At 35.6% G+C, this 13,868-nt stretch overlaps 1 protein-coding gene across 5 annotated transcripts in view; it reads right to left on the bottom strand.

The window, feature by feature from the left end:
- The window catches only part of LOC140627163 (ferritin light chain-like), a 145,160-nt gene that overhangs the window by 93,118 nt on the left and 38,174 nt on the right, over window positions 1-13,868 (bottom strand). For 2 of the 5 annotated variants that reach the window (XR_012026042.1, XR_012026041.1), the window contains 2 exons: window positions 9,372-9,592; window positions 115-964 (listed from right to left, as the gene is read on the bottom strand). The exons of 2 other annotated variants lie outside the window; for them this stretch is intronic. The gene's annotated coding sequence lies outside the window, so the exon portion shown is untranslated. Of the gene's footprint in view, window positions 1-114; window positions 965-9,371; window positions 9,593-13,868 lie in introns of those variants that run through there. One more of the 5 variants, XR_012026040.1, reaches the window with a different exon arrangement.

The following is a 13,868-nucleotide window of genomic DNA, read 5'->3' as shown; positions in this document are numbered from 1 at the left end:
AAAGTTGAAGAGGCTTTTTGAAGGGAAAAATGTTATAAAAATAACAAAAGAGATTCTGTGAATAAATACACAGACATATTTGTAGAAAGATGTAAAAGAAATAGAAGGCTCTGGTTTTTCTTCAGATTTTATTTATTCATGAGACACAGAGAGAGATAGGCAGAGAGATAGGCAGAGACATAGGCAGAGGGAGAAGCAAGCTCCCCGAGAGGAGCATGATTCAGGACTCAATCCCAGGACCCTGTGATCACGACCTGAGCCAAAGGTAGACTCTCAACCACTGAGCCACCCATGTGCCCCAGGAGATTCTGGTTCTAAGTAAAATGGGGTAACTACACCCTGTTTACCTCATGCAATGCGGCTATAAAACCTGGAAAGAATGCATAAGGCAGCTATTTGAGAACCCTGAAAAGTACACAGTAGCATACAGATTGGGAAAGAAAACAGACCAGAATCCAAAGTACTAACTAGTGATGAGTTTATTGTTTATTTTCCTTTGGCTATCCCTGGCTTAGACTCAAGTTGTAAGAATCTTGGGGCAGCCTAAAACCTGGAAGTGGGAACTAGGGCACGGATAAAGAGAACTCTAGGAGAAGCCCTCTTGTTTTGTCTGTAAGGGGACAAAAAAGATTTCTTGATGCTTAGAGAGAGTGAGGGAAATCTCCCAGGGTTTTCTTCCTTTTCTCTGTTCTCTAGCACTTCAGGGAATCCTGAAGTAGCAGCAGCAGCAGAAACAGCACCAGCAAGGAGGGATAAAGGTGTCCAAAATTCTGAGGGAGGAGAACCATTACGTCTGATCGGAAGAGCTGTGTCCCAACAGGATGTGGTGAATCCCCGCTGCTGTTTTTCTCTCTCTTGCCTCCTACTGCTTGGTCTCAGACATAAGTACAACTGTGGGAAGTACACAGCACAGCACAGTTGCCAAAAGCCCATCTTTCTGGGGTCAGAGCCTGAAAGGTGAGCCCTAGGGAAGAAAAAGGAATGAGGAAATGTTGAAGAGGGTATAGCTTGGGGAAACAATCCCATAAAATTATTTATGAATACATAAGCTCAGTCTTTAGCTGTGCATATGTGAATCTGACCCTAAACAACATAACAAAGATTTTGAGAACTGAATTATGGGATAGAACACTGCCTAGCTCCCAAATTGGCCACTGGGTGGCACACACATGAGATAGAGTTGAATGGTGCTGAACTGACGTTAGAAATACAATCCACAGAAGGCTCACTGGAATGAATGCGCAGTCTGACTCAAACCAACTGCCTGTTAATAATATCTACATTCTCCATAGGATTTAAATAAGACCCAGAAACTCAGAGTCTCCCAAAATATCCAGGATAAAATTTAAAATTACTCACCATACAAAGAAGCAGGAAAAATCTCAACTCACATGGGAAAACAACAGACACCAATGCCAAGATGACACATGTTGGGAATATCAGACGAAAGCTTTAAAGACAACTATTATTAACATGTTCCAAGAAGTGAAATGGAGAATACTCTTGAAATAAATGGAAATATCAAAAGTCTCAGCAGACAAATAGAATATATAGAGATATCAAATGGAGATTTTGAACTGAAAAATGTAATAGCCAAAATAAAAAATTTATAAGATGGGCTCAAAAGGAAAATGAAGATAAGAGAGAAAACAGTGAATTTATTGGTATATTAATAGGAGTAATCCAACCTAAATAACAGGGAGAAAAATATTGGAAAAAATAATGAATATAGCTTCAGGGACCTGTAGGACAATACTGAAGGTTTAATTTGTGTCATTGGAATCCCAAAAGGAAATGAGAAAGAGTATACTGTAGAAAAACTACTTGAGAAAATAGTGATTAAAACCTTCCCAAATGTGGCATAAGACATAAACCTAAAGATTTAAGAGGTTCAATGAATCTCAAATAGTATAAACCCAGAGAAATTCATGCCCAGACACATCAGAATCAAACTGCTACAAAATAAATACAAAAAAAGTGTGAAGAACATCCAGAGAAGATGATTTTTGTGATGTAAAGTCTGTGTTTAACTTTTTTTGGCATGTGGATGTCCCGTTGTTCCAGCACCATTTGTTAAATAGACTATCTTTGGTCCATTGTATCACCTCTGTTCTCTTATCAAAGATTAGTGCTCTATATTTGAGTCTATTTCTGAGCTCTTTATTCTGTTCAGTTGATCTGTGTCTATTTTTTCACCAAAATCACACTGCCTCGATTACCATAGCTTTAGAGTAAGTCTTGAAGTCAGGCAGCATCAATTCTCCAACTCTGTTCTCCTTCAGTATTATGTTGGCTGTTCTGGGTCTTTTGTGTCTTCATATAAGTACTTAGAATCAGTTTGTCAATATCCATGAAATAACTTACTGCAATTTTGATTGGTATTGTGTTGAATCTATCAATCAACTTGGAAAGAACTGACATGACATTATTGAGTCTTATCATGAACATGGGATATCTCTCCATTTTAGTTCGACATTCATTCTTCATTCATTGGAGTTTTGTCATTTTCCTCCATACAGATTATATATATATATTTTGTTAGATTTATACGTAAGCATTTTATTTTAGGGGTTGCTAATGTAAATAGTATTGTTTTTATTTTTTATTTATTTTTAAAAATTTTTTAAATTTATTTATGATAGTCACACACACAGAGAGAGAGAGAGAGAGAGAGAGAGAGAGGCAGAGACATAGGCAGAGGGAGAAGCAGGCTCCATGCACCGGGAGCCCGATGTGGGATTCGATCCCGGGTCTCCAGGATCGCGCCCTGGGCCAAAGGCAGGCGCCGAACCGCTGCGCCACCCAGGGATCCCGGTATTGTGTTTTTAATTTCAAATTCCACTTGTTTATTGCTGGTATATAGGGAACAAGTGAATTTTCTTTTTTTTTTTTTAATTTTTATTTATTTATGATAGTCACAGAGAGAGAGAGAAAGAGAGGCAGAGACATAGGCAGAGGGAGAAGCAGGCTCCATGCACCAGGAGCCTGATGTGGGATTCGATCCCGGGTCTCCAGGATCGCGCCCTGGGCCAAAGGCAGGCGCCAAACCGCTGCGCCACCCAGGGATCCCACAAGTGAATTTTCTATATTTACTTTGTGTCCTGCAATCTTCCTATAATTGCTTATTAGTTCTAGGAGTTTTTTGTTGATTCTTTTGGATTTTCTACATAGATAATCACATCATCTATAAACCAGTTTTTCTTTCCTTCTTAGTCTGTGTGCCTTTTATTTCACTCTCTTGTCTTATTGCATTAGCTAGAACTTGAGACACAATGTTGAAAAGGAGTGGTAAAAGATGGGATATCCTTGCCTTGTACCTGATCCTAGAAAACATTCAAGTTTCTCACCATTAAGTATCTTAGCTGTAAATTTTTTGTACATAGTCTTTACCAAGTTGACAAAGCTCCCCTTTTTTCTTAGTTTACTGACAGTTTTTATCATAAATTGGTGTTGCACCCCGTCTATAATTTTTCTATATCCATTGATTGATCATGTGATTTTTCTTACATTAGCTTGTTAATACAATGAATCACAATGATTTTTGAATGCTGAATCAGCCTTGCATGAAATAAATTCCACTTAGTCCTGGTATATAATTTTTTTATACTTTCTTGGATTTGATTTACTAATATTTTGTTGAGTAATTCTGAATCTATGTTCATGAGATATATTGTAGTTTTCTTATAATTTCTTTGTCTAATTTGAATATTTGGGTAATGCTGGCTCCTAGTATTCCTTCTGCTTCTATCTGGTGAAAGATATTACAGAGAATTGGTATAATTTCTTCCTTAAATGTTTGGTATAATTCACCAATAAATCCATCTGGGCCTGGTGCTTTCTGTTTTGTTTTTGTTTTTTAATTTTTTTAAATAAATTTGCTTTCTGTTTTGAACATTTATTAATAATTGATTCAATTTCTTTAATAGATATAGGTCTATTCAGATCATCTGTTTCTTTTTGTGTGAGTTTTGGTAGATTGTGTCATGGAGTGTGTAGTAATGTCCCTGTTTCATTACTGATATTAATAGTTTGTGTCTTCTTTCTTTTATTCCTTAGTTAGCCTGGTTAGGGACTTACTGATTTTATTGACCTTGTCAAAGAACCAGCTTTGGCTTTTGCTGATTCTTTCTATTGATTTCCCGTTTTCAATTTCCTTGACTTCTGCTTTAATTATTAATATTTCTTTTATTCTGCTTATTTTGTATTTATTCTCTTCTTCCCCTTCTAGTTTCCTAAGGTGAGAACTTAGATGATTGATTTTAGATCTTTTTTTCTAGTATATGTAATTCAATGCTATAGATTTCCTTTTAAGCACTGTTTTCAATGCATCCCACAAATTTTGATAAATTGTATTTTCATCACATTTAGTTTAAAATATTTGTTAATTTCTCTTGTGATTTTGACTATGGCCCATGTCTTATCTAGAAGTGTGTTATTTAATATCTATGTATTTGGGGACTTTCCAATTATCTGTTATTGATTTCTAGTTTAATTCCATTGCAACCTAAAAACAGACATTGTATGATTTCTATTCTTTTAAATTTGTTAAGGTGTGTTTTATGGCCCAGAATGTGGTATATCATGGTGAATGTTCCATGAGCTTGACAAATAAGTGTATTCCGCTGTTATTGGATGAAGTAGTCTATAGATATCAATAATATCCAGTGTATTGATAGTGTTGCTGGGTTCAACTATGTCCTTACTGATTTTTTGCCTGCTGTATCTGTACATTTTTGATAGGGAGGTGTTGAAGTCTACAGCTGTGATAGTGGATTCATCTATTTCTCATTGCAGTTCTATCAGTTTTTGCTTCATGGTAAAAAACTGCACCTCAGGGTACCTGAGTGGCTCAGTTGGTTAAGTGTCTGCTTTGGGCTCAGGTCATGATCCCAGGGTTCTGGGATCATCAGGGAGTCTGCTTCTCCCTCTCCCTCTGCCTGTGGCTCCTTGTGCTCTCTCTCTCTCTCTGTGTGTGTGTCAAATAAAGAAATAAAATCTTTTCAACAAAACAAAAAAAAAACTGCACTTCACAGAGTATCGTTTGATGCTCTATTGTTAAGTACATACATGTTAAGAACTGTTATGTCTTCTTGGGAGAATTGACCACCTTATCATCGTATAAATGCCCTTCTTTATTCCTGATAATTTTCATTACTTAATACTTTGCTTTCTCTTGATTAGTGTTAGCATGGTATATTTTTCTCCATAATTTACATTTTAATTATTGAAGTATAATTGTTATGCAGTGTCATATTAGTTTCAGATGTAGAGCATAGTGATTTGACAATTCTATTCATTATCTTATGCTCTCCACAATGAGTGTAGTTACCATCTCTCACCATACTATGCTATTGCATATTGTTGGCTATATTCCCTATGCTGTACTTTTCATCTCTGTGAATTATTTGTAAGTAGGACTTTGTACCTATTCCCCCTAACCCTCTCCCCTCTGACAACCAACAGTTTGTTCTCCATATTTATGAGTCTTGCTTCTGTTTTGTTTATTTGTTTTGCTTTTTTAGATTCCACATAGAAGTGAAATCATATGGTATTTGTATTTATCTATTTCGCTTAGCACAAATCCATCCATGTTGTCCCAAATGGTGAGGTCTCATTCTTTTTTATAGCTGAGTAATATTCTATTGTGTGCATATATACATGTACACACACATATTGTCTTTTTTATTTTAGCCATTCTAACAAGTGTGAGGTAGTACCTCATTGTGGTTTTGGTTTGCATTTCCATGATGATTAGTGATACTGAACACATTCTCATGAATCTGTTAGCCATCTGTAGGTCTTCTTTGGAATAATGTCTATTCAAATCCTCTGCACATTTTTAAATTGGATTATTCTTTTTTTAATTTTTTTTCAATTTTTATTTATTTATGATAGTCACAGCAAGAGAGAGAGAGAGAGGCAGAGACATAGTAGGCAGAGGGAGAAGCAGGCTCCATGCACTGGGAGCCCGATGTGGGATTCGATCCTGGGTCTCCAGGATCGCGCCCTGGGACAAAGGCAGGCACCAAACCGCTGCGCCACCCAGGGATCCCTTAAATTGGATTATTCTTGTATGTGTGTTGAGTTGTAGTTCTTTATATATTTTGGATATTAACTCCTTAACAGATTTTTCATTTACAAATATTTTCTCCTATTCAGTAATTTTCCTTTTTGTTTTGTTGATGGTTTTCTTCAATGTGCCAAAGCTTTTTATTTTCATGTAGTCCCAATAGTTTTTGATTTTGCTTCCCTTGCTTGAGGAGACACATCCATAAATAAGTTGCTAAGGCCAGTGTCAAAGCGATTATTGCCTATATTTTCTTTTAGGAGTTTTGTGGTTTCAGGTTTCATACTTAGGTTTTTAATCCATTTTGAGTTTATCCTTGTGTATGGTGGAAGAAAGTGGCCCAATTTTATTCTTTTGCATGTAGCTGTCAAATTTTATCAATACCATTTACTGAGGAGAATGTCTTTTTCCCATTGTATATTCCTGCATCCTTTGTCATTAATTGACCATAAAAGTATGGGTTTATTTCTGGTCTATTCTTTTTTCTGGCCTCTATATTCTGTTCCATTGATCTTTGTGTCTACTTTGTGTCAATACCATTTTTTAAATTACAGCTTTGTAATATATCTTGAAATTTGAGACAGTGATGCCTCTAGATTTGTTCTTCTTTCTCATTATTGCTTTGGTAACTCAGGTTTTTTTGTGGTTCCATATAAATTTAAGGATTATCTGTCCTATTTCTGTGAAAAACACTATTAGTATAGGGATTGTATTGAATCTGTAGATTACTTTGGGTTGTATGGATATTTTAACAATATTAATTTTTTCCAATCCATGAGCATGGTTTATCTTTCCATTTGTTTGCATCATCTTTAATTTCCTTCTTCAGTGTTTTTTAAGTTTTCAGAGTGCAGGTCTTTCACTTCCTTGATCAAATTTATCCCTAGGTATTTTATTACTTTTGGTACAACTGTAAATGGGATTGTTTTATTAGACCAAATAAATGAATTTGGTAAAATTTCAGAATACAAAATTAATATATAGAAATCTGTTGCATTTCTATACACTAATAATGAAGTATCAGAAAGAAATTAAGAAAAAAAAGAAAAAAAGACATTAAGAAAACAGTACACCATTCACTTTTTAATCTATATGTCTTTATATTTAAAGTGGGTTTCATGTAGAAAACATATAGTTATCATGTTTTTTTATCCACTCTTATGTCTCGGTAAATTGGTACATTTAGACCATCAAATTTAAAATGATTATTGATATAGTTAATGTTTATCATATGCATTACTGTTCTCTATTTGTTGCCATTGTTCCTCTGATTGTCTTCCACTCCTTTTCTGTGGTTTGTGGTTTTTGTTGAGCATTTTATATGATTCTCTCCTTTCTTAGCATATGTTATACTTCTTTTAAAAAAAACTTTTCTTAGTGGTTGCTCTAGAGTTTGCAATATGTATTTACATTTAATCCAATTCCTCTTTAATATAACACTGTACCACTACACTGCTAGTGTAAGTACCTTATAATAACAAAATAATTCTAACTCCTTCCTCCCATACCTTGTAGTATTGCTGTCATTTATATATATATATATATGCATATATATATAGAGTCATATATATGCATACATACACATAAGCATACACAATTGAATATATTGCTACTGTTATTATATTGAACAAACTGTTATGTTAGATTAAGAATAAGAAAAATTAAAAAAATATTTTTTCACTTATTCTTTCTTTGATGCTCTTCCCATCCTTACATAGATCTGCGTTTCTGACCTATGTTATTTTCCCTCTTTCAAAGAACTTCTTTAACATTTCTTACAAGGTAGGTCTACTGGCAACACATTCCCTCAATTTTTGTTTGTCTGAGAAAGTCTGTCTCCTTCACTTTTGAAAGATAAATTTACAGGGCATAAAACTCTAGATTGATGTTTTTCTTTCTCTCAGGATTTTAAATATTTTACTCCACTCTCTTCTTGCTTGCATGACTTCTGAGAAGTTGGATGTAATTCTTAACTCTGTTCCTCTGTAGGTAAGGTGTTTTCTCTGGCTTCTCCAGGACTTTTCTTCATCTTTGATATTTTTTTGCAATTTGAAAATGATATGCCAGGTTGTAGGATGTTTTTTGTTTGGGTTGGTTATGGATTTTTTTAATATTTATCATGCTTGATGTTCTCTCAGCTTCTCAGATCTATGGTTTGATGTCTGAATTTAAATTTGAAAACTTCTAAATCAAATTGTTTCAAATATTTCTTCCGTTCTTTTCTTTTTCTGACATTACCATTACTGGTATGTTACATTTTTTGTAGTTGTCTCACATTCCCTAGATATTCTGTTCTGTTTTTAGTCTTCATTCTCTTTGATTTTTGGTTTTCAAGCATTCTATTGATACATCCCCTGGCTCACAGATTTTTTTTTCCTCAGTTGGGTCTACTAATAGGCCCATCAAAGGCATTCTTCATTTCTCTAACAGTGTCTTTTATATCTTACATTTATTTTTGGTTCTCTTTTAGGATTTCCATTTCTTTGCTTACAATGCCCATCTGTTCTTACATGCTATCTACCTTATCCATTACAGCCCTTAATATATTAATCACAGTTGTTTTAAAATCTCAGTCTGATAATTCCAAAATCTCTGTCATGTGTGGCTCTGATGCTTGCTATGTCTCTTTGAATTGTTAGTGTTGGCTTTTGGTATACCTTGTAAGGGTTTTTTTATTTTTTATTTTTGATAGCCAGATATGATGTAACAGGTAAAAGAACTACTATAAATAGGCCTTTGGTAATGTGGTAGTGAGGTGTGGGGAAAGGGAAAGCATTCTATAATCCTATGATTAGGTCAGTCTTTTGGTGAGCCTATGCCTCTGGACTATGCACTTTACAAGTGTTTCTCAGTTTTTTTTCTCCCCTCTTGGGTAGGACAGGATGGTTAGAGTTTGCTGGGGTTGGGTATTTCACTTCTCACAGTCAGTTAAGGTCTGAAAATACCCCTAGCAGGTCAGGCTCTAGTTAACTAGTTTCCTCTGGGGACAGATCTTGTTAAGAACAGTGTTCTAGCATATTTCAAAATGGTTCCTTTTCCCCTTCCCCTACTGGAAGCCTGAGGGGATTTTTCTCTGGTATTTACTGTGGGAACCTGGTTGAGCTTCTGGAGGTAAATCTCATAATACTGTAGGGGTTCCCCTATGAGTGGGTCCCCCTAGGGTTTTTAATACTCATAGTTTTCAACACTAAGCCTCTAGCAATTTGTCAATTACAATTAAGATTTCCCTACCATGGCACTGGTTTCTATAATGGCTTCTGCTAGTGAGTCTCTGCTCCAGTAAGCTGCAAATCCCTTTATTTACCTGTCTCCCATCTTGGGGGCAGTGGCTTGCCCTGTGTCCTTCCTTCTCTTATGGATCCAAGAAAAGTTGATTTTTTTTTTCAGTCTGTTCAGCTTTTCACTTGTTAGAATGGAGTGGTGGCTTCCAAGCTTCTTACATGTGGAACTGGAAACTGAAAGTCCCTCGCCAGCAAAACTTTTTTGAAAGAATTGCTAAAAGAAGTTCTTCAGACAGAAAGAAACCTGGAACATTAGAAATGAAAGAAGAACAACAAAATGGTAGATATCTGGGTAAACAGAATATCTTCTCTCCTGTTGAGTTCTTTAAAATATATTTGGTATCTGGAAGCAAAATTTATCACATTTTCTGATGTATTTTTGATGAAGCTTTTCTTATTTTTCTGAAGAAAAATGAAGTTTTTGATATATGTAGATATGCTACAAAAAAGGCAAGTACAATATAAGGTACCAATATAAAGGTACCTATATGGCGCTAATATTTTTCCACTTAAAATAGTAAAATATTGGGGTGCCTGGATGGCTCAGTTGGTTAAACATCTGCCTTTGGCTCAGGTCATGATCTCAGGGTCCTGGGATCAAGCCCCATGTGGGGCTCCCTGCTCAGCAGGGAGTCTGCTTCTCTCTCTCCCTCTGCCCCCACCCCTACCCTGTTTGTGCTTTCTCTCTCTCTCAAATAAATCAATAAAGTTTTTAAAAGAAAAGAGTGAAATATTGATTCTGAGTAGACTGAAAAGTTGAGTACGTATCTTATAATCTATAGAACATTAAAAATACTATATAAAGAGTTAAAAACAACAGAAAAAATAAAACAAAATATTGAAACATGTTCAAATAATCAAAAAGGAGGAAGAAAAGGAGAAACAGAGAAATAAAACAGAGGGAACAACCACAAAACAAACAATAAAATAGCCTAAATCCAAACCTCAATAATTATATTAAATGTAAAATTAAGAGATTTTCAGAATGGATTTAAAAAGTTAAAAGACCAATTGGGTCAACAAAAGACTCACTTCAAATATAATGATATAGATAAATTAAAAGTAAAAAATATATACTTTTATGCAAATATGCCAATACTAATAAAAGGAAAGTTGGAGGGCAGCCCCGGTGGTGCAGCGGTTTAGCGCCGCCTGCAGCCCAGGGCGTGATCCTGGAGACCCTGGATCGAGTCCCACGTCAGGCTCCCTGCATGGGGCCTGCTTCTCCCTCTGCCTGTGTCTCTGCCTCCCTCTCTCTCTGTGTGTCTCTATGAATAAATAAAGTCTTTTTTAAAAAAAGGAAAGTTGGAGTGACTAGTAAAAAATACAATAAACACTTTGGCAAAGTGGCACAATGCTGAATTAAAGCTACTTGTCACCAATAATTCCTTAATAAATTATTTCCATGCTTTTCTCAGGAAAAGTTTGCTTCATCTCACCCACAGACCTTTCAAGCCTCTAGATACTAAAAAGCTGTCGAACTCTAGCTGGACAGTTTTTTTTTTTTTAATTTTCATTGTTTTGGAATTAGACTCTTGCAGATTGCTGTAATCTAATGGCTTACTTTAGAACACAAGACATAACATCTTTCTCCTTCACTTTCCCAGTTAGGTACAGGGCAATTTTCCAGACATATCTCTATTTCCTTTAACCTGAACAGATCTTTTTGTTTTCCATTTTCATTTTACTTCCCCTGTAGTACAAAGCCTTGTGCTCCAAAATTACAAGAAAACTAGGTGGCCATATAACTAACATCACTTGCCTTGAGTCTCATTTGTCAGTTAAAGTTATGCATGGCCACAAGTAAGGAGATACTACTCTGAAAGCTTTCTTTATAAGAATAGTTCTTCGGAAGGATGATTTTCTACTGTTACTATATTATATTACACATAAAAAATTATAATAATATTTGTGACATTCTGAGACAAGCAAGAGGAGAATGCCATGGCCAGCAAATGGCTAGAGGTATTTAGCTCCTCTAGGCTGCCCTGAGCTGTCTTGAAGGCTGTAGGGAGCCAATATACTGACACACCTATAACATTTGTGGAAGCTGCAATCAGAAAGATGGGCACTATTTTAGCATAAAATACAGGAAATTGCTATAGCAATCCCTGTGTATTTCTCCTTTGAATTTCCATAATCTTCAGCTTAATTGTACTTAATCTTTCTCTTTTTAAATACTTCAAAAATTTTTAAGTAAAAGAGAGCATTAATAATGTTACATAGTGATTTCCTCACACATAAAAATATCATTACAAAGCTATGTATGCTAACTTCTCATGGAAACTACAGGCAGAGAAATGATAGGGATTTGGGACTTAGTTTCCTAAATTCTGGAATGTTACAGATCCTTTCTCATTTTAGTTTCCCATTATATAATGGAGATAATAACACTTGTTTGCTGTGATTATTGTGAATGTTAAAATGAGGTACCTTCTAAAACATGCTTAGTATAGTGCCTGGCACATAGTGGGTACTCAATGAACACAGCTTCCTCTTCATTTTCATTCCCTAGAGGAATTTTTGCTAAAAAAAAATTGAGAGTAGAGATATGTCAGCTTTGAAGTCTCACAGAAGGCTTTATGGAGGGTATGTAATGATCTTGGCCTTGAGGGGAAGCTGAGATTTGATGGACAGTGAAAAAGAAGAAAGGCCTCCCAGGTCCTGGTAATAAGACGGCATGAAGATAATCTTTGAAGTCTCAAGCAGCCAAAGGTAGGATTAATGAATAAAGAACACTTGCTAAGTAGAAGAAATATTGATTTGGAACCTAGCCTTAAGGAAACACAATGAAAAAAGTCTTACTTGTACGGGTGTGAGAGTTGATTCAGGTTAGCCCATGACCACATGGAAAAGTAGGCAAAATTTTCCTTCAGTGCTTTTCCAAAATGACTTTGCTGTCTTTTCTTCCCTTTCAGCATTGCTTCTTCTAAGGACTCCATTATACTACTTATGCTCAACTATCACTACTTGGGAAGGAAGTGGGCTAAAAATATCTAATTCATACTAAAGAGTTTTTGACCTAATGAGTTAACCCTGCTAGTTCATCAGCATTTTAAAAGAGAATCTTGGATTGCATTACAAGTAATCAAGAGAAAAGCTCTCCAGTGATTGAATTTCCAGCACTTCTCCTGAGTAGGAAGTATTTCTGATTATAGAGGCTACCCACTCAAATCATACCACAAAGATAACTTCCCACTCCATCTATGGTTATAAGGACCCTAATTAGTAGACCTGGGTATGCACAGTCTAGACATAATCATGCCTGAATACCAACATTCTAAAGAAGGCTCTAGAAGAGTTTGTCTAAATTACCTCTATATGAGTATCTGGGTTGAATAGTCAGGAGAAACACTATAGTGATTTCTGGCTGAAGCAGCCCAGGGTACAAAAAAAATGGAGAACCAAGCGAGAAAAGCCAAGATCCAAAGTAACAGTATGAAATCCAAAAGGGCAGATACCGATTGCCAAGCATCCTCCAAGCTTCTGGAGTTAGGGGAGATGGGGTTCAAAACAAGAACTGGTTAGGAATTGCTGTTAAGTCCGAGGGGGTTAGAGTGACCAGTCTATCCATAACATCCATGCTTCATGTTTCTTATTCAGTGCCTTCCAGCTATGACTGCCCGCTGGATTAGTTTGAAAGGTTAAAGGCAGAGTGAGCATAAAGGATGCAGCAAAGGACTTATGGGAAATTTTAAAATAAATATTAGAGAATAATTGGTAGCTATTAAAATACAGAAGCTATGAAACTATTAGAATACAGAAGTTATGGCACTTGCATCCAGAGGAGATAGTAAAATCACAATTTAAAGACTCATTAGACACCCATTCATTTTTAAGACAGGATTTAAGAAAAATAATGAGATCTATCTTGTGGTAGTGCTGAGATATGAGCTAAATGACCCACGAGAGGTCTCTTCAAACCCAAGAGATTCTGTTTAAACGTTAGAATCCATCTGCCATAATGGAAATTAAATCCAATAAGCATTCTCCTCGGAAAAACATTGCTTTATATGAGCAATGCTCTATTTGCTCTTCTATTTCTTTCTTTTCATCCCTTCCAAATTAAAAACTGGCTCAAACCTATCTCCAAAGTAATTTTCTTGATATTAACCCCTAAGAAGAGGATTCATAGCCTAATATACCACGAATGGCAAATAGACTTCATCTTGATAGAGGTTTCCTGAACTTTGTGTTGAGAAATGTTTTGAAGCTGTATTCAGAGGGCTGTGTCTGATTAGCAATGCCACCCTGCAGGAAGAAGGGATTAGAGTGTGCTTACCAGGTGTTTGCTACTTCCGCAATATAACAACCCAAGGAGTATTTATAATTAAAAGCAATAAAAATATAATCTAATATTTTAATATTCTGAAGCATATATGATTTGATGCATGGTAGAATGGACTCCTTCCAAGTTTATGGCAATAAGGGGCTAGTTATTGTTAAAAAAAAAAAAGATTCAACAGAAGAGGAAAAGGCATAATACCGGTACACTAAGAATAGATAAACTTTTTACAAAT

The sequence above is a fragment of the Canis lupus genome, chromosome X (genome assembly GCF_048164855.1).
Source record: "Canis lupus baileyi chromosome X, mCanLup2.hap1, whole genome shotgun sequence".
NCBI lineage: Eukaryota > Metazoa > Chordata > Mammalia > Carnivora > Canidae > Canis > Canis lupus.
The sequence above is the reverse complement of the archived record's forward strand: the minus strand, read 5'-3'. Positions and strand labels throughout refer to the sequence as shown.